Raw genomic sequence first — 20,976 nt, forward strand, 5'->3', positions numbered from 1 at the left:
TTCTGGGGGTGACCGGGAGAACTGAGCCCAGGGGAGCATGAATAAAGGCAGAGAGGTGGACACCAGCCACCACAGCACCCATGGGAGCTTCGAGTCGGGGGAGGGGCACTCCAAGCTATGTCAGGACGAGCTGATGAGGACTCTTCATGAGCCACACTGTCTATAGGATGTGATGGATCCACCACTGGGTGAATAGATAGGCCATGGTGTGCGTCGACAATGGGACATCATTCAGCCTTGAAAAAGAGTGAAGTACTGAGGCTTGTTACATTTAGGGTGCAGAGGAAAGAGCCAGCCCTGAAGTCATATTTGTAGGAGGTGTCCAGGACAGGTACCTCCACAGAGATATTTTGCAGGGGAGGAATGGGATATGCATCCCATTTATTTTTGAGACAGGTATTGCTGTTAGGCCCAGGTAGCTCAGGTACTAGGTAGTCCAGGGTGATCTCAAATTTGTAGTGACCCTCCTGCCTAGTTTACCAAGTGTTGGGATAACAGATTTGTTCCACCATGCCCAGCTGGTGTAATTATTTAAGAGAAGCATGGCTTCTCTTTGGGATGATAAAAATGTCTTGGGTGGGCTGGGGAGATAGCTCAGCGGTCTAAGCACCTACCTGGCAAGGGCAAGGACCTGGGCTCGATCCCTGGTACTGTCTGCCATGCTGGCCCCAGAACCCTGGGCATGACTAAAACCAGGTGTTGGGGAGGCTGAGACAGGAGGATTATTACAGGTCCAAGCTGCATAGTGAGGCCCTATATCCAAAATAAATAAATAAAAATTTCAATGTCTTGGGACTGCATATGGTGGTGGCATAAATTGTGAATGTACTTAATGCCACTGAACTGTTCATTCTAAGATAATTAACTTTATTTTATTTGAATTTCATCATCTTTTTCCCCCGTGCTAGAGATCAAATCTAGGTGTGCTCTGTCTTTGAGCTGTATCACCAAGTATTTTCATTTTTTATTTTGAGGCAAGTCTCGCTAGTTACACACACTGGGGAATTAAACTTGCCGTCCTTCTGCCCCGGCCTGCCCAATGGCTGAGATTACTGGTATGTGCCATGACTCCAGTTGTGAATTTCATTTTAGTTTAAAAAATGAAAAGATGCTTTTCCTCAGCTGCCGCCAAGGTGCTCAGTTCTTCCGATAGAGCTAAGGCCATGTTGGGGTGAAACCCTCACTTCATCTGGTAACTTGTCCCATGCCCAGCAGCGTGCATCATGGCCTCCATCTCCGAGCTTGCCTGCATTTACTCCACCCTTATCCTGCATGATGAAGAGGTGACCATCACAGAGGATGAGATCAATGCCCTCCTTCAAGCAGCTGGCATCAATGTTGAACCTTTCTAGACTGGTTTGTTTGGAAAGGCCCCAGCCGATGTCAACATTGGGAGCCTCATGTACAATGTAAGGGTGGGAGGCCATGCTCCGGCAGTGGGTGCTGCACCCATGGGAGGCTCTGCCCCCTCCACCTCAGCTGCCCCAGCTGAGGAGAAGAAAGTGGAAGCAAGGAAAGAAGAATCTGTGGAATCTGCCAACGACACAGGCTTTTTTTTTTTTTTTTAAGTGACAATCATACAGGGCCACATTTATTCAAGGCATATATAGTGTAACAAGTGTCAGCATTTTAAGTACACAATCTACTAGTGAACAATCAATGGTGAGGGGGAAGCTCAATCAGATGACACAGGCTTTGGTCTTTTTGACTCAACCTCATTTTGTAACATGTTCAATAAAAACTGAGCAGCTGAAAAATAATAGTAAAAAGAAAAGATGAGGGGAGCTATTGAAGAGTTTTAGAGGGGTACAAAAGGCCATGGCTGAATTTAAGAGTTTGTATATTGGTGGCCCAGGTGACACGCTCTGGGGGAGCAGGCAGGCAGGAGCAGTGGAGAGCTGTTGCAGAAGTCTAGAAGACAGAGGCAATCGAGTCTGAAACTAGGTGAGGATTTTTAGTACAGGATGGCGTGAGGAACATTTAGACGCTCCAGCAGGTACATCTTGGTGGTTGGCTTAGGAATATAAGGGTTTGCTCTGGCAGGTTGACTGTACTAGGATTAAATTTTTACTAAATAGTGTGTTTGTTGCAAACAACCTCAGGGACATATTTTTGCCTGCTAGGCTTTTCTCTCTGCTCTAAGTCTAGAATTTGCCATGTCCCGGGACCACATCCCAGCCCTAATGGTGTCACTGCCCGCGCCGCTGTGGCCCATCCAGCACACCTGCATCTGTAGAGTCACAGATGTCATGAGCTGAGCATCCCATCTCAAGTTCATTCGGTTCTGGGAACAGGAAGCCCTTCTGAGCTAAGGTGGGCAAGCATACAACTTCTGAGACCTCTTTGATTTGCCGCCATCATTGGGCCTGGGACCTTCTGTATCCAGCTGGGTGGATGTGGCTCAGTGTCCCTGTTAAACACCCCTGAAGCCCTGCCTGTATGCCTGGCTTGCGTCCTTCCCACAGCTCTCCTCTCCCTGAGACCTTGCAGCTCTTCTGAACAGGCCTCGGTGCTTATCCCATGTGCTTGGAATTTTGAAACAGCATTGAGCCCAAAGCAATAATGTTCTGGCCTCATCTTTGTAAAATTATTTTTTAAAGCAGGGGGCAGTATTTAATTATGCACTGAGGGATTATTCACGCATATATCTGGGCCCTTATCACTCAGCATATTCCAGAGTAATTGCTCCTTCCTGGTGGTGGAGGTGACCCCAGGGGACCCTAACTAATTTGAATATCAAGTACGATAAGAATGTAATTAGGGCCTGCAGAAAATCTGGTAATGCATTTCTGAAGTCAAATAAGGCACAATTTGCTCAGTTTCAGCTGTATTTCAGCTTTCTTCTGGTCCTTCCGGGGTAAAGACACCTAGGAGTGCAGAGTCCTGGACTCTTAGATGGAGATTTGCCTGCCATGTACCATCCAGTTCAATCCCAGGTCCAGCAAGACAACACACACACACACACACACACACACACACACACACACACACCTTCCTGCTTGAGAGATGCTCACCTGCCCAGCCTCGGCCCATCAGTGGGTTTCATCCTTTCTGCTATGGAGGGGGATTTACTCTGGCAGGTGAATGGGTCTCATGTGAGCCTGTCCTGGGGCCTCAGCAGATCTGGGTGCCTGAGCAGGAGCCACAGTGGCCACAGCTCCTGTGGAGCTGCCACCGGAAAGCAGAGGTGACAGGCAGCCAATCTCAGGACCCAGTTTGCACAGGTGGGCTCCACTGTGTGGAGCATTCTGGATTTTCCTTTTCCTTTTTTTTTTTTTTTTTTTTTTTGAGGAACCAGGGGTTGAACTCAGGCCCTTGCACTTGCTTATTCTACTGAGCTATCTCCCTGGCCCTGGATTTTCCTTTCCTTCCCTGCTTATTAAATTAGCACGTAATGTTCATTTATTGTAATGGGGTTCATCTTGGCAGAGTTGTCCACTCACATGGCACATGGCAATATTTGTCCCCCCACCTCCTTTCCCACCCTCCCCCACATGGTTTCAAATTTGGGAGTCTCAATGTTTATCATGTGTTTTGTCCATACCCATCCCGCCATTGCCCACCTGTAAACCCCTTCTCGTTGCCCTGCTTCTCCTCCTCTTATCCAATGACAGTCTGCCTTTTGTTTTCTTGTCATCTTTTTAGGTTCCTCAGTGCTGCAAATTAACCTGAAACATCCCCCAGAAGTTTCCCTTGCAGAGATAAGGCTGATCAGAAGGGGCGGGTCACCAGGCAACAAGCTGGAAGCGTATATTTTTGTCCCTGAATCCACAGAAACCGTAAGCCAAAATACAGTTCCCCATTTCCAGTTGCAGGTGTGAGGTATTTTGTCCCATGTTTTCAAAATTCCAGGAAAGTGCCTACGACACATATTAGTTTCTTCACTTTTTCTGGTCCCAGGTATCGAACTCAGGACCTTGTACTTGCCAGGCAGGAGCTTATGCTGCTGAGCTATATTCCCGGCCCAAGACACACATATTAGGAAGAACGTGAGATAATTGTCTTTCAGGGTCTGATTTACTTCACTCAGCATCATGTTCTCCAGACCTGCCACGTTTATGCAAATGATAAAATTTCATTCTTCTTAGTGGCTGAATAATACATCTTTTTGCATAAATATGCATATTCTCCTTATATGTTCGCCTTTTGATGGGCACCTAGGCTGGCCGTGTACCTTGGCTCCTGTGTATTGTGCCTCATAAATGTGGGCCTGCAGGTATCCCTGTGTGTGCTGGTGTTGATTCCTCAGGCCCTCCCAGTTACGTGAGCCCTCCCAGTTACGTGAGCCAACTCTTTCTCCCATGATTTCAGAAAATGAAACTGGTTTTCAAGTCTTTGTCATCAAGGGTCCCTCTGAGCCAGGTGTGGGGGTGCACACCAGTATCCCAGCACCCTGGGAGGCCCAGGTGGGAGGATTTGAGCTTGGAGCTTAGCCTTCTGAACTCAGTGAACTAGTCAGACTGACCCCGTCTTAAAATAAAAAATTTAAAAAGGGCTGGGGATATAGTTCAGTGTGAAGCTCTGGGTTCAACCCGCAGGACCACAAAAGATAAAAATTTAAGTCTTCACCCCTGCCAGCTGGCTGCTGAGTCTCCCAGAGGCCCTGCCCTGTGGGAGCCTCTGCCTGTTGTGTGAAGGCCCTCCCCGCTGTGGCCTCCACCGTGGCCTCGTTTGTGTACTGATTCTGAGGAGCAGAGCCGAACATGCTGAGCCCTGTTAGGGGAGATGACAGCAAAACCCTTGCTTCGCTCCGCCTATGCAGTAGGACCAGCCCTGTCAGCATCCTGCGTTCTCTCCCGTCCCCTCCCCACTGCTCCTTTCCTGGTCTCACACCCCGACACCTCCCACGTGTTCCCCATGCTGTCCCCATGGCCCAGGAACATGAGTCCATGTCCCTGAAACAGTCACCAGCATTCCTGGCCGTGGTGTGGAAGGCTTGGGGTGGTGATCAGAGAAGTCGCGCGTTGGCATCGGCCAGCAGCCGACCCCAGGAGCACTCAAGGACCCAGCTGCACCTTGTTCCTTAGACCTGGGAGCGGCAGGAGCCTGAGCACTCTGACTCCTACCTGTGCCTCAGCTGCCGCCTGGTGGGTCCAGTGCCCCTGTCCCCTTGGCCTTCTATTCCTGCCTGCTCCCCCCCCCCCCAAGTTCCACCTGCACTTCCTAGAGCCCTTGTCCCTAGCCCCTGGCTTCCCGCCTCTGCCAGCCGCAAGCTCCACTGCTATAGCACAGCAGAGCTGCCAGCTCCCAGAGAGGCCCCTGACAAAGGGTAGGTGACAGGCAGGATTAACTTTACCACTCAAGGTATTTATGTCCCCTCCCTGGGAAGGAGGGATGCTAGGGGCACATTGCGTTTTCAACAACCACTTGTATTCTCCCTGCAGCATTCAAGGCCCTGATGGGCACGAGGAGCCCCCGAGCTGCCACCCCGCTCAGCTGACACCAGCTCCTCATCACTGCTGCCCTCTCTGGACCCCAAGCTCTCACCTCTGAAACACTGTCTCCAAGTGTGCACTCCTTCGCTTAGCCTGGGGTGCAGGATCCGAAGGGGGAGTTCCAGCTGGGGGTGGACAGTGTCTGCAGTCCTGTCCAGCAGAACAGGCCTCTTCAAGGACGTCCTGTGTGGCTCTCGTGTGGTGTGTGACATCTGGGCATTGCCAGTACCCTACACCGTGTCCTGCAGTACGACCAGGCTGCCCCAGCTTGCGGTGGTGCCCCGAGAAAAGCAAAGGAGCACGGATCACACGCGGCCCACCCGGTTTTGGTGCTGTGTGGCATCTTGATTCGTTTATCTGGAGTCTCGGCTCCATCATGACTCAGGGGAGGCCTCCCTGCGAGGTCTGTGACAGGTGCAGATTTGAGTCACACCCCCGGCTTCTACCCAAGGTTAATCTGTTTAATTTTCTAAGCAACTGCTCTACCGCTTCTGCAATGGCTGCTCCATTGTATATTCTTACCAATAGGGCTCAAAGGTCACCCTTTATATCTATGCCAACTCTTGGAATTTTCTTGTAGTGTGCTTAAAAAAGCACCCTAATGATTGTGGGGCACACTTTGTGATCAAAATATACAGTGAGTATTGAAATTCTAAGAAAAAAAATGATAACAGTAAAAGGCACATTGACATTAATTCACCTTAGAACACAGCTCCTGCTTCATCTACATTTATATACCTTCATTCCTACCACTTTCTTTTTCTTCCCTTTTCTTTTTTTGTCTTCTTGGAGACAGGGTCTAACTATGAAGCTTAGGCTGCCCTTGAGCTCACTTTGTAGCCCAGGCTGGTCTTGAACTCATGATTCTCCTGCCTCACTCTCCGGCGTGCTGGGGTTACAGGTGTGCACCACCATACTCGGCTGTCCTACTGATTTCTGAAGCAGTTCTGTAGTCCTCTTTCATGTCTGTATGAAGTATGATTAAAAAACTACAGGGAATGCTGTCGCCAAGTGCCATTCAATGGAAGACAAGCTTGGAAAAGCATTCCAGTGTGTCCTCTTGCCCTCTAATCACTGGGTATGGTATTGCAGGACTCCTGGCTCTTCCTCAAGGTCAAAATGACCATGAAAGATAAAACATTTTGAGTTGATTCAGGACATCACAAATCCGTAGCTAAAAACACTCACAGAAGAGGACTTCTACAGCAATTAACCACTAAGAAGAATATATGCAGTGTATTATTTATTGAAAAAAAAAAGAAGAGGACTTCTGGAGCTGCTTCAGAAAGCAGCAAAAATGGTGAGATAAGTGTGCTTAAAGTAAGGAACGGTACTTTGAGGGGGATTAAAAGCGGTGTGTCTTGTACTGTGATAAATGTTTATAATTTAAACACAGTATGTTTCAGTGACATCTTGTAGTATCTCATTGTGCGTTTCATTTGCATTTCCCTGCTGAATGGCGACACTGGCCCTTTGCATGTCTTCTTTGGTGAAACCTCGCTTCTTCTTTTGCTGAGGGCAGTGGAAATTATTTTTCCATTCTTGGTACTGATGCTTGAGCCTTCTTGCTTTTCTGTCAGTCTTCTTTTTTTTCTTCTTTTTTTTTTTTCTGTCAGTCTTGCTAGAAATTCATCAGCTTGATTGGCCTTTCAAAGAAACAGTTCTTTGTCTCAAAAATGTTGTGCTGTTTTTCTGTTTTCAGTTTCCTTGAATTCTGTTCCTGCCTCTGCTATTTCTCTTCAGGGTTTATTTTGCTCTTCTTTTCTAGGCCATTGAGGCGAGAGCTTAGATGAATGGCATGAATGGCGTCAGGCTCTTTTCTGATGCATGACTCAGTGCCGAAAATCCCTCGAGCGCTGCGTTAGTGGTCTCCCACGTGTTTTGTACTTGTGTTCTTTTATTCTAACTCAGTGCGATGGCAGTTCTTTCCCTTGAGGTTTTATCTTTGATCCATAGAAGAGTACTCTTTCCCCACGTTTGGGGATTTTCCTGTTATCCTGTAGAACTTCTTTTCAGCTGGATGGGGAATGCGTTCTGTATGGTCTTGACTCCTTGACATTTGCTGAGGTTTGTTTTTGTTTTATGTTTGTTTGTTTGTTTGTTTGTTTGTTTGTTTTTGTGGTACCGGGGATTGAACTCAGGACCTTGAGCTTGCCAGGCAAGTGCTTATTCTACTGAGCTATCTCCCTGGCCCTGTCTTTGTTTTATAACCTGGATCTACTTCGTTAAATATTTCTTTGGACACTGAAAAAAACTCTGCCTCTGTTGTTGGAGAGGTCATTCCTTTCACATCAGCTGGTCACTAAAAGCCATAATACTGGGGGACATTTTCTCATCTTCATCTTCCTTGAGCTCCTTTGGGCTTTTGCAGTAACATCTCTGCCCATCTCCCTGCCTCAAAGCTTCCTGTCATCCAGTTTTCCACTTGGAGACCAGAGCTCACCCCTAGCAGGTGGATCTGGCCCTTTGAAGGCTCGGCAGTGTCTGTAGATGAGTGTGAACTCCTTAGTTCACTTAAGGCTCATGTCTAGAATATATAAAGAGCTGGGGAAAAAATTAGGCCACCCCAAGTTAGAGACAATAAAAAGATGGGCAACTGGAAGTGCTAGGTACTTCTCAGAAAACAAAATACAAAAGATCCCTAAATACATGAGAAAATACTCAACATTGCTGGCAATTAGAGAACGCAACTTAAACAACACGGAGATGCCATTTACTTCAGAAAGAATGGTTACCACCAAGAGGTCAAGCAATAACAAGTGCTGGTGAGGCTGTGGTGAAAGGAACACTCTTCCGAGCGGGAACGTGAACTCATACGACCTTCATGGAAATCAGTATGGATTCCTCAAAACAATAAAAGCAGAAATTCCACTGGACCCACCTACTTTCCTACTAGGTATATTTCAGAAAGAGTTAAAGACTATATTTCAGAGATACATTTGTACCAAAGTATTAGGCAACACAATTCATAATAGTTTAATCTTGGGATTAACCTCCATGACCATTAGCAGATGAATAAATAAAATGTGATACTTATACACAATGGGATACTCTTCTTTTATACAGAAGGATAAGTACAAATCACTGTGGAAAAGTGGAGGCACCTTGCAAACATAATGTTAAGCAAAACGGGTAGACATACAAGCTTAACTGCCGTATAATTTCTCTCATGTGAGAAATTCAAAGTGTACATAAAGAGAAAAATAAATGATGCAACTAAATGGAGGGAAAGATCTTTTGCAAATGGGAATGTGTCTTAGTTACTCTTCTTGTTGCTGGGACAAAATACCTGACACCCAAAGTTGAAGGAGGAAAGGTTTATTTAGCTCACAGTTTGTAGAGGCTTCAGTCTGTAGTGGGCTGGTTCCGAAGCAGGGTGGGGTAGCAGAGGGTCATCATGGAGGAGATGGGTACAGTGGGCAGAAGGTGGCAATGCAAGCAAGGGACAACCACCGCTCTCTCCCTTATTTTATCCAAGCTACTTAGGACAGATAGCACTCACAACCCTAATCCTTGTTGGGGCTTGTGTCTAGATGTCCCCACCAAAGTCGCATGGGTACAAGTGCTACCTGGATAAAGATAAAGGGGGGAGAAAGAGGCTGTTCCGGTCTTGTGGGGTTATTTTATCTCAGCAGTGAGAAAAGTAACTAACGCTATCCTGGTGCCCTAGCTCCTAGCATTTGCCATGAATCAGTTCCAGCACTGTGCACACACACACTCTAGATCCAGCCGCCTCTGCAAAAGCCCTGCCTGTGGCCTTAGGAGGCTGTAGGGGGACACTTAGACGCCAGCCAGAACAGGAGGGAGCCAGGTACTGGAGGTCAAGGAGGCAACAGGAGAGGAAGGGGGCCATCTTCCCTTCTGTACTTCCTGCTTCTGTACTTCCTATTCCTCATAGCACAACACTCGCGGCCCTGTTGCACACTTTGCTTCACTTGCCCCCAAACATCGGTCCTCCCAGAGCCTGCCTGAACACCTGCCTTTGGCCTCGATCTGCACCAATCACCCAAGCCTGCTCCCTCCAACTGGGGAGGAAGTTCCCTGGCTGGAACCCAAGCAAATACAGCTGTCACCTGCAGCTAGAGAAATGGGCCCAACTGGAACCCAGAGAAGGACCTTGTTTCTTTGCTTGCTTTTCTCTCTTCAAGTGCAGTGCACCAAGGATGCTGGTGGATCATGACACTGGATTCCCTACTGCGCCCTCCTTGAGAGCAACTCGATACTCTTGTTGCTATGACCCTCAAGAGAACTAGATCTTAGGGGCTTGTTTTAGTACTGCTGTTTTTAGTGCTTAGAAATTTTATTTTGTAGGAGCCGGCCAAATAGGTCAGTGGATTAAAGCATCTGCAAGCAGGCTCAGGGGCCAGGGGTTTGATCCCCGGGCCTGTCATGCCTGGCCCTGGCGCCAGCACTGCCCCCAGGGTGTACTGAGACTGCGATTGAGACTGGGTATGGTGGTGCGCGCCTGTAATCCAGCATTTGGGAGGCTGTAAACAGGAGAATCGCTACCAGTCCGATCTAACAGTGAGGCCCTGAACACCCTGTAGACACTTCACTAAAAAATACAGAGAAAAAGAAAGAAATTTTATTTTGTTTTTGTTCAGAGAACTTTTAGAATGACTTAGATACACTAGTTTTTTTTTTTTAATTTAAATTATGCATTACTCTTAAGCAAATATAAAAAGGAAAACAGGAACAAAAGAAATGATACAAATGTTCCTGACACTGCTCCAGAGTCACAGTGATGGCTGTGAAGGACACAATGTGGTCCTCTGGGTCATCAGGAGCATTTGCCATTCTGCAGCAGAATTAATTCTCCAGGAGCACCGCTGGCTTTTCTTCCAAGGTCCTGGCGCCTGGCTTGCTGCTGCTGTTTGCGGGTGGCCAGGCAAGCCGGCCTCCTACAGGTCCAGGCCTGGATGGTAGGATCACACACACACACACACACACACACACACACACACACACACACACACACCAGCTCACCAGTGTGAGAAGGGCAGAGAACAGTGACTCTTAGAGGCAATAAGCTGCCGTGCCAGGTAACTCTCCTTTCCTGACAGCTTGAATCACTGCTGCCTTCTCCTCACTTTGCAACGCCAAAATGGGCCGTGCTGGGGGCTCTGCGCCCGGAGACACTCAATCATCCGTGTGTCACGCTCTGCCTTCACATGGCTGTATAACATGCTTGCCCAGGAGCAAGGCAGAACCACATCTTTGTTCTTTTTGTGAGCACTGACCTTTCTTTCTTCTTTCTCTTTTCTTTTTTTTTTCTTTCTTTCTATTTGTGTATACATTTTAGAATAGCTTTATCAAGTTTCTGCCCAAATATGTCTAAATAGAATTTTAAGTAGGATTGCACTGAATTTATAACATACTGAGATCACTTAATAATCTATTGGTCTTGTGATGTAATATATTAACTTTATAACAAATGAAAATTAATATAAACATTCTAATATACAAATCCATATCATATGCCACGTATTAATTAGTATAGATTACTAACATAGTCCATGAATCTATGTTAATTTTTAGGTTAATTTGGTAAAATCTTCTTTTTTGGTGGTGGTACTGGCACTTGAACCTAGAGTTTTTGTACTGAGCTACATTCCAGTCTGTTTCATTTTGTTTTGTTTGGCAGAACCAGGGATTGAACTCAGGCCCTTGTGCTTTTCAGGCAAGTGCTTATTCTACTGAGCCATCTCCCCGGCCCCTTTATGTTTTTTTGATGACAGTTTCTCTAAGTTGTTCAGTTCATACCTTGATCGTAAGTTATCCTATGCAACAGATAGAATCTTTCTCTTTAATCAGATCTTTTTGTAGTGTTTTTCTTTTTAAAGTCATCTTTACTGAGGTATAAGATTCACCCTGCTAAGGTCCACACTCCTGTGAGCTTTGGCAGATCCTGGCAGCTGTGTGGCCCCCATGACCAGGAGGTGGATAGACCCGAGGTCTCTCTTCACTTGCGAGAATGGAGGAACCAGGCTTTGAACACGGCCCTCAGTGCCCTTAGCAAAGAGTGAACGCTGGCTATTAGACTTTCCTTCTCAGAGACTCTGACACAATCTGTTACAAAATACAATCTTACTTGATGAGGCACCAAGAAAGGGAAAGGTGTTGATCATAAAAAATAATGACACTGTTCATTACAAGGCACATATACTTAAGAGAGGCTGCAGTGTGGGGGGAAAAAGCCCAACCAAAGCATGCCCATTAGCACTGATGCACTGTGGTATCTTCCCCCTCACATTTGAGAGTCTGTGGGAGAGAGTCTGATGTACAAGGAAAAGAGTTTGAGGACTGTTTTGGAGATGGACACAGCATAAGCGAAGACCAGGAGGCTGGGAAAGACAGGGACAGTGTCGTGGTGTAAGGTTCTTTGCAAGGGGAAAAATGCAATACGGGACACATTTTATAAGATTATTTTATAACAAATCACCCAGAGAATAATATACAAAGAGCGCAGGAAATCTGTACACACACCAAAGACCAAAGACCCCAGCGGAGGGCCTGGATCCCACAGCAATGTCCTGCACGAGTCTAGCTGAAGACCTAGAGCTCATAACAATGCTGCCTGCAATCCAACTGGAGGCCTAGAGCTCACAATAATGTCTCCTGAAGGCCTGCCTCACAGAACTGTGCTGGGAAAGCCCAAAGGTCAGGGTGGAAGCTAGAACATCTGCGCCAGGGGGATGAAGGATCTGTACTAGCAGGCTGAGGGAGCTGCACTGGAGCCAGGAAGTGATGCTTAAGGTAAACGTCAGCGCTCCCCGCAAAAGTACCACAGCCATCCTCAGCAACATTGAGGTCCCAAGCTCCTCCAGCGATGAGGAAGGCTGAGTTCCCATCAGGAGGAATGCCAATGACAAGCTTCTCCAGGAGACTGAGCTGTGTACCATCTTCCCCTCTGGAGCCAGGAAATAATGCTCAAGATGAGGACCAGAGCTCTCCCAAGCAAACCATAGCCATTCTCAGTGACTATAAGATCCCAAGCTCCTCCTCTGATAAGAGCAAACAAGCTCACCAGGAAAGCCAGCATGACTCAGTCCTCCAGAGTAGCCCAGGAGAACCAACAGCTTCCAACAGCTTCCCCAAAGCTTCTCCAAACAGCTATCCCAACAGCCTCTTATGTGCTGGCAACACCCCTCAGGGGACCTCCCACCCCCAGCACCAGCCAGTTCGGTTCAGCTGGAGGTAACAAGTTGACCACCAGTTGGCAATTCACCAGACAGGGGCTGTAAAATTGTCCCCAGTGGGGACGCATCCATTCACGCTCTGTGCAGACAGACTTTGAAGGCTGTGAGCCTTGTGGGTGACATGTGTGCATCCTGGAGTGGCTGTTCCATATTCCCAAACACTGTATGGCTTAAAATAACCAAGATTCACTGCCCCAAGGTTCTCGAACCAGAACTTGGAATCACAGTGTCTTCAGGGCCACACTTCCTCCGGAGGCTCTGGGGGATCTTGCCTTCTTCCAGGCTCCAGGGGTCTGGGCATTTGTTGTCTGTGATCCTATCACACTAGAGCCTGTGTCTGCCTCTGCCTTCACAGGGTTTTCTCTTCTAGGTTGAGTCTTGAATCTCCTTCTGCTTTCTTTTATAAGGACCCTTACTGGGCTAGGGAGATGGCTCAGTGGAATAAGCGCTTCCCTGGCAAGCGCAAGGACCTGAGTTCATATCCCTGGTTCCGCAAAAAAATAAATAAATAAATAAATAAAAATAAATAAGGACCCTTACTGATAGATTTAAGGTCCAGCTGGATAATCCATGACCGTCTCTCCCCAGATCCTTCATTTAATTATATTGCAAAGATCCCTTTTCCAAATAAGGTTCTAGGCAGACATACATAGCATGACCAATACTATGGTGAATGTTTAATTTTTTAAATTTTGAATGTTTTATAGGAAAAGACAAGGTGCTAGGGAGATAGCTCAGTAGACTAAGTGCTTGCCTGGCAAGCACAAGGGCCTGAGTTCAATCCCCAGTTCTGTCAAAAAAAAAAAAAAAAAAAAGACACATTGACTCTTCAGTCCCCACAAAACATCCCTTGTTAAGGTTTGTGTCTAGATACCTGCCCAGAACCTCATACAGCCATAGATGGGGCTTTTCAGAGATGACTACATCTAGGGTAGGGGACGCTGAGATCAGGGGTGTGATGCTAAGTATGAGTACTACCTGAGGGTTGGTAGCCTGGATAAGATATAAGGGACAGGGCTGGCCAAATAGCTCAGTGGACTAAAGCAGCTGCTTAGACAGGCCCAGGGATCAGGGTTCGATCCCCAGCATGCTGTGCCGGCCCCGCCCCCGGGGCGTACTGAGTGAGCGATTGAAACTGGGCGTGGTGGTGCAAGCCTGTAATCCCAGCACTTGGGAGGCTGAAAATAGGAGGATCACTAAGAGTTGGCTCTGTGTAGTGAGACCCTGTAGTTTAGACCCTGTACTAAATATATTTTTAAAAAAATCTATAAGGGACAGAAAGAGGCCTGTCGGCGGTGCCAGCCACCTGCGTCTTCTGCCCGCTGTGGCCTCTTTCTCCTCTGCACTGCCCCTCTGCTGTGTCTCTGTGTGCTGGAGCCAGCCGCCCCTGAACGGACAGTCTACAAATTGTGAGCGAACTAAACCTTCAACTCCTTGAACTGTGGGTGTCAGGTATTTTGCCTCAGCACCAAGAGAAGCAGCCAAGACACCCCAGTTCACTCTGAACAGGTGGACCCCACCCTTCTTGCTGCTTTCTGACGCAGTTCTGAACATGCTCATTGGTGAGTGTCTTTTAGTTGCAGAGTTGCAGCTGCCTGGATACCTTGAATGGATTCAATTTTTTTTTTTTTTTTTACTTCCGTGGTCATTTGGACTTTGGGGAAGAGCTGGAAGTCATGAGGTGTCAGATCCAGTGGATAACGTGGAGGAGAACACGCTGCCACGTTTCTGGGGCTTTCTGTTGAATGGCGCTGTTCGGCAGCATCCGGCGTATTTCCGATTATACCTTGTAAAGATACTCATGGAAGGGGATGCCTAGAACTGCTCCAGGAATTTGCAGGAATGTGAAGTGTTTGAAGTGAGAGGGGCTATTTTAAAATGGGTAATGTTAATGTGTCTTTTAATTTTGTTAAGTTTTTTAAAATTTCCACCTTCACCACATACTTTGATTATCCCTCGTATCTTTGTGGGACTCCACTCTGCCATAGCAGGAGGTGACTTGGGTTGGGTACACGGGCCCACGGCTCAGCTTACCAGTGTCGAGTCAGGGCCGGGCTGCGGTGATCCAGAGTAGAGCAAACACAAGCCGGACCTGTTGCCAGGGAGACTCACACCCCACCAGCCGGCAGAACAGGTGAAAGGTGACAGGTGGGCAAGCTCAGCAGGTGGCCTGGCTGGCTGCTAGAGGGAACAGAGATGGGAGAGCCTGGCTCCGTGAGGACAGGGTGCTCAGCTGAGGGCCAGGCAGCTGTGGGAGAGGCTATAGACATCCGGGCTGGCCCAGGAGGCTGAGGGCTGGGCCCAGAGTGGGTTTCCGTCAGCCTTCAGTTCTGAGCTGGACGCCAGGGAGCGCTTCATCCCCTCATGGTGGGTAACTGGTTGTGACTTCACACACCTCCAGTCTCCCCTGGGACCAACCACACTTATCTCACTCCTGCAAGCTGGCTGGAGGTTAGATTTTTGTCCTCAGTCCTCAAGTCCTTATCAAGTCTCGGTTTTGCAATAGGTATGGCTAAAATACAGTCCTCGGCTACAAAAACCACATCCTATCATGCAGAGAGTGCCAGCCGCACCTGACAGGGACCAGCACACTCAGTCAGGGTAGGGAAGCCAACCAGGATGGACTGCTGGAGCGACAGTCTTTGCAGTCCATTCACCTCTCTGAGTCAGGTACAGGCTGAGGAGCTGGTAGGGCAATGTCATACCTAAGACTTTGTCCCTCCCTGTATGATGGAGCAGCCTGTGCCCCTGTTGGCTCCAGGGGTTCTGGGGCTCTTTCCAGAGCCTGGTGTGAGAATCCCTCTTCCTCATGGCTGGCTCAGGTATTCTTGGAGCTGAATTTCCTCCTGCTCAGGGTTAATCCCAATCTCCAAGGGGTGGAGGGTGGGGGTGGAGCCACACCAAAATGGAGCCAGTCAGACAAAGCAACCCTCAAGCTGGGCCCCCCAAGGAAAGCTTCCCCAGTAAATGTCGCCATGCCATGCTCATGCCCCAGTGCTGAGCTGCAGGCCCTGTGGCCCTGGCCGCTGCCTTACCACTCAGTTGAGCAGGTTGCCATGGCGATGAACCAACATAGTCCTCCCTGTCACTATGTAAGCATCTTCCCAAGATTCTGCCCATGTCTGCTCCAAACAGCCTTGAGGTGGGATACAAGCCACAGGGTCCCCCGCAGAATTGACAAAGTCACACAGACAGGAGCTGGAGTCAAGGAAAAGTGATTATACCAAAATGGCCTGGGGTTCGTAAGTCAAACCCTGACATCCAGCAAAAACTGATAGCTAAGGGGGAGTGGCAGAGGCATCCCAAACCCTGACCACGGGGGATCAGGGGACTCATTTGGATGGTTAGGGCGGTGAGCTCACCTCTGCTTGCTCCCTCTAAACCCCATGGTGGAATTTAGTTGTCACTGCGGGTGCACAAGTGGTGAGCATTTCAGGAGGTGACTGGATCATGTGGAGGAATCTCTTGCATGAATGGATGAAGGGCCTCACTATGAAGGATGGTGAGTGATGATGATAGCAAGATCCTGGTCTGTTAGGGGCTGGGGAGATGGCTCACTGGAAGAAGCGCTTTCCTGGCAAATGCAAGGGCTTGAGTTCAATCCTTGGTTCCGCAAAAAAATAAAATAAAAATAAAACTCCTGGTTTCGGATTTCCCAGCCTCCAGAACTGTGGGTCAAATATTCTCCTGCTATTTCTGACCTAACCGCCCAGTGTGCGGTGCTCTGCTACAGCAGCAGAACATGGGCTAAGGTCACATGTGTGTCTGGTGGCTCCTGGAAGCCTGACCCATTCCACGGGTACTCTCTTAGGCTCCAGTCGGCAGGCAGGAATCCACTGTCCACGGCACACATTGTACCATGCGGACAGAGCAGAGAACAGAGCAGCAGGCTGGAGCTGTCCTGTAGGATCCTGAGCTGCAGCTGGTGGAAAAGTGCACCCTGGCCTGAGTCCCAGGCTTAGCCCTAGAGTGGAATGGAATGGCTTTGCACACTGGAATTGAAAGCAGCTGAGAACATTACAGGAGGGAATAGGATTTCTCTTCAGCTCCTCTGCTATTCCCAGGCACAAGCTGTCTACATGGAAGACCATGCTAGAGATACAGGCTACCTGCTGGGGGCTGTGGCTAAGCTGCCAGGAGGTCAGCCCCAGCCCTCTCCCTGACAGCTGCCTCTTCTGTGTGACCTGAGTACAAGCCAGGCTCCCGCGGGTCCCAGGCTCCAGGCACTGAAGGCTGATCTGGAAACGGCAAGAGATTGAGACCTAGTGTTCCTGACCCTTAGGATGCTCTGCAGAACTTCTCTCCTCCCCAGCTCTCCTGGAGGCCACCATCTGTGATTCACAACTTGTAATCCTCAGTGGGGTCCCCTGGTTCAGGCTCAGGAACTGTCTATATTTGTACATGTGCTGAACATCTGTGGTCAGCCAGCTTTATGCAAAAGCGATGAGCTTTGGAAATGTAAGCGGTCCTGCAACAAGCAGAAGTTGGAAAAGACCCTGTAGATCAGGCTCCGCTGCTTCCTTCAGCCCCTCTATTCCGGCACATCTCCCCTCCTCCTGCTTCTGGCAGCAAGAACCAGGCTGGGGAGACTGGGTTTTCCTGGAAGGCAGGGCAGGGAGGGTGGCAGCACAGGGAAGAGGCAGGGACATAGCTCCTCCTCTCTGAAGCTGGATGACATGGAGCTGGTGGGGCAGGAGAAAGGCAGGGCACACACTGGGATGATAAATCTGTCTTCCATCACAAGAGGTTTTGTTTGAAGGCGGGATTCCGCAGCTAGAGAGAGTTGAAAGTCACCCTCCAGACCAGCCCACATCTTCGCTGTGGACCAGAACTGAGGGGGTAGGGAGGCTCACGGGATGCTGGCAGGACACCACCTACCTCATCTCCTCTGCTGAAGGCTGCACTTTCTAACACACTGGTCCCTTTGCTGCCAACAAGTGGAATGAGGCAATAGGTCAGGGTTGGGCCAAGATTGAAGGGCCTGCAAAAGAGAAGAGGTCACAGAGAAATAAGCCCAGAAGGATGACCAGGGTCCAGCCATTGGAAGTCACGCTGGCATGGTGTCCCTCGAGGGGAGCCAACAAGAGCCCAAGGCAACGCAGGACAAGGGACAGCAGCTGGGATCGTTACTGCAGAAGAGAATCCAGAGTTTGCAGAGCGGAAGGGGGATGCTGAGGGTGCACGTGAGTGCCTTGCAAGACAAGTGGCTGAGTTTGGGCTTCCTTTATGGTCAGGAGGTAAACTGAAGGTTTGGAGCAAGGGGGTGTCATCCCTGGGGTGCAGGGCAGAGTGAGAAGGGCCAGAGGCCAGCTGGGACCAGGACACAGGAGGAACAGGGCAGAAGGGGACAGGGGTGGGCTGGGGCAGGGAAAGCCATTCAACGTAGGGGAACCAGGAATAGAAAGGTAGCTTGGAGGGACTGCACCCCAGGGTAAGAGACACATGGGGGCAAGATCCATTGGTGCTTACGTGGTACTAAAGTCCTTGGATGGGACATAGGGCTCTGTGCACACCGGGCAGGTGCTCTGCCACTAAGCTACACCCCCGCTCCTGGTTTTGTGTGTAGGAGAAACTGTAAAGAAAACATTGTGATGTGTCTAATTGTGACCACAATTTCCATGGGAAAGTTTTAATGAATCAGTGCCTGCTGCCTGCTTCCTTGGGCTATCCCAGCCCTGTGGTGGCAAGAGCCTTACCCTGTGTCTGCTGTCCTTCTTTCATCCTAGCAAGTGAGTGACAAGTGGGCCCAGGCAGAGGGGCTGACTTCTTGGGCAGAGGAGGGGATGGCAGAGCCTGGTGTCACCTGAGTTAGGGACAGGCCCTCTCTGCACCATTTTTAGTGGCATCATTGCCAAGAGGGAGGAGGCAAGTCTCCCTGGCTTTGCATTAAGTTCCTCAGGCAGCTGTGATAAACTTCAGAGACCTGTCCCAGCTCCGTGCTGGTGGCAGGTGTCTGCAGTCACGGTGTCTGCAGAGCTGCGCACTCGCTAAGGCTGTGAGCCTTCCCAGTTGGGGTCTCACCACTCCAGTTTTGGCCTCTAGCTTCCCCTGGCCTCCCCTTTCTTTGTCTTTCCTCATCCATTTCTTGCAAGGACATTATCTTTGGATCTAGGATAATCCAGCGTGATCTCATCCAGGATCTCTACTTTTTTTTTTTTCTTTTTTTGATTGATACAGGGTCTTGCTATACAGCTCAGACTTGTAGTGATCCACCTGTCTCAGCCTCCCCAGCCCTGGGATTACAGGCATGCGCCACCACACCCAGTTTTCTGATTGGCCTGATGCATGCAGTGTTCTGGGGCCGACATGGCATGCGGTACCTGGGACCAAACCCGGGTCCTTGCGTTTGCCAGGCAGGCACTCAGACTGCTGAGCTATTTCCCCAGCTCCTGGGATGTATACTTTTATTTTATCTGAAAAGACCATTTTTTTCCAATAAACTCACATTCACAGGCCCCAGGGAACAGAGCATGGCCATATACTTTTGGAGGCCAGGGCCGGGGAGATGGCTCAGTAGAATAAGCGCTTGCCTGGCAAGCACAAAGGCCTGAGGTCAATTCCCGGTTCCATTGGAGGCCATCTCTCAATCCACTGCGGGAATGGAAAGAAGCGGACTCCCCAGGAGGTGGAGGACCGCCGGACTTCCGGAAGGAGTTGGGAGTGGGGGTGGGGTGCCGTGCTTGTCATTGTGGGTCGATTCCTAATGGAGTCCGTGGAGTAGCTGAACGTGCTGCGAAGAGGAGGGGCCTCGTAGCAAGAGGCTCACTGGGTGTGTGATCTGGAGGGCGCATGCATGTCCCTGTCCTCCTACTCCCTGCTTCCCGGGCATCCCTGGGGGAGCACTTCTCTGCCACGCCCCTCCTCCCAGCTGATGCCGCCTTGGAGCCACGTGACCAAGGACTGAGCCATCTGAAACTGGGAGCCCTATTAAACCTCTCCTATAGCAAGTTCCAGATGTCAGATATTTTGTCCCAGCGAGTGCAAAGTGACTCACAGAGCACACCCTGCTCCCCCCGCAGGACTCCACCCGTATATCGAGTGCCTCCCTTCCTCACTTCTTTCCTCCTTGTAGACACGTTCTGCATCTGCCACCGACCTCGCCTGAAGTCATTCTGTCCTCCCACAACAAAGAGCAAACATACTCTGTGTATTCCAAAGAGTGGATTCAATCTTAAATAAACACATGTGGGTTTAAATTCTACCTCAGAACTGTAGTTACTGTGTGTGGCAAGGCCGTGGGTTTTGATCTCCCCAAGTTTTCCTTTCCCCGTGTGTACGATGCAGATAATGAGGTCTTGCGCTCTTTTGACTAGAGAAAAAAAAAAATAATAATAGTTTCTGGAACGCGTTTCCTCCCAGACTCATCTTGGCAGTCTCTTTCCACTAATAATAGACTTAATTATTTAAATTTAATTTGTTAGAGGTTTGATGTTTAACTTGAAAAACCTAATGAGTGATTAACATTTAATAAATATACAATTTAATATCTATTAGCTTGGGTTTGAATAATAAACGATTTAATTGCTTAATTCAACGCTATCTTTAAAAAATAAAAAAGGAATTACCCGCCGGCATCATCAGACCCTGAGCATTTTCCTCTGCAAAACCACACCCCCTTTCTCTACTGGTGACAACAGCCCTGGTGGATGTCCTGGAGAGCGGCAGCATGAGGAGAATTGATCAAGAGGAGGTTGATTGCTTCCCGGCCTTTTGGCGAAGATCAAGTGTAGTATCTGTTCTTATCAGTTTAATATCTGACACGTCCTCTATCGGAGGACAATATATTACACGGATTTTTGGAATAGGAGTTTGCTCCGCCCACTCCATACATCGACCTGGTATTGAAGTACGTCCAGGAATGGTGCACCCCCTTAGGAGGAAAAAAAAAAAAAAAAGAGGAGGTTGAGCTCAGAGAAGAGTCCGTCTCTAGCCACATCGGGTGGCCTCTGCCAGAGTTGACCTCCCACTGGGGGAGGGGAGAGAGAAGGCTGTCTTAACCAAAAGGCCCCTCAGCTAGGTATGGTAGTACATGCCTGTAATCCCTGCACTCAGAAGGCTGAGGAAGGAGGATTGGGAGTTCAAGGCCAGCCTGGACTGCAGGTGAGATCCCGGCTCAAAAAAAAAAGGGGGGTGGGGAGGTGGAACTCCACACAGACACATGGTGCTGTCAGTTTGAATATTAATTAACAGCGCTATTGGGCCTGTTTCTTATTACACTGGCGGTTAGCACCAACGAGGGCAGGGAACACTATGCTTCCCCTGTACTTCTGAGGTAGAGATTCCTGAGAAGCGCCCAGCTCCCAGAAGCAGCTACGCTAACACATTCGGGTCTCTACTTCCAA

At 48.9% G+C, this 20,976-nt stretch overlaps 2 pseudogenes; both read left to right on the forward strand.

Moving 5' to 3' along the window:
* Nucleotides 1-1,223: 1,223 nt before the first annotated feature.
* Nucleotides 1,224-1,568, forward strand: LOC105742049 (annotated as a pseudogene).
* Nucleotides 1,569-20,328: 18,760 nt separating this feature from the next.
* On the forward strand, nucleotides 20,329-20,506 carry LOC111816502 (annotated as a pseudogene).
* The last annotated feature ends 470 nt before the right edge of the window (nucleotides 20,507-20,976 follow it).

The sequence above is a fragment of the Octodon degus genome, unplaced genomic scaffold, assembly GCF_000260255.1.
Source record: "Octodon degus isolate 3935 unplaced genomic scaffold, OctDeg1.0 scaffold00033, whole genome shotgun sequence".
Taxonomy (NCBI): Eukaryota; Metazoa; Chordata; class Mammalia; order Rodentia; family Octodontidae; genus Octodon; species Octodon degus.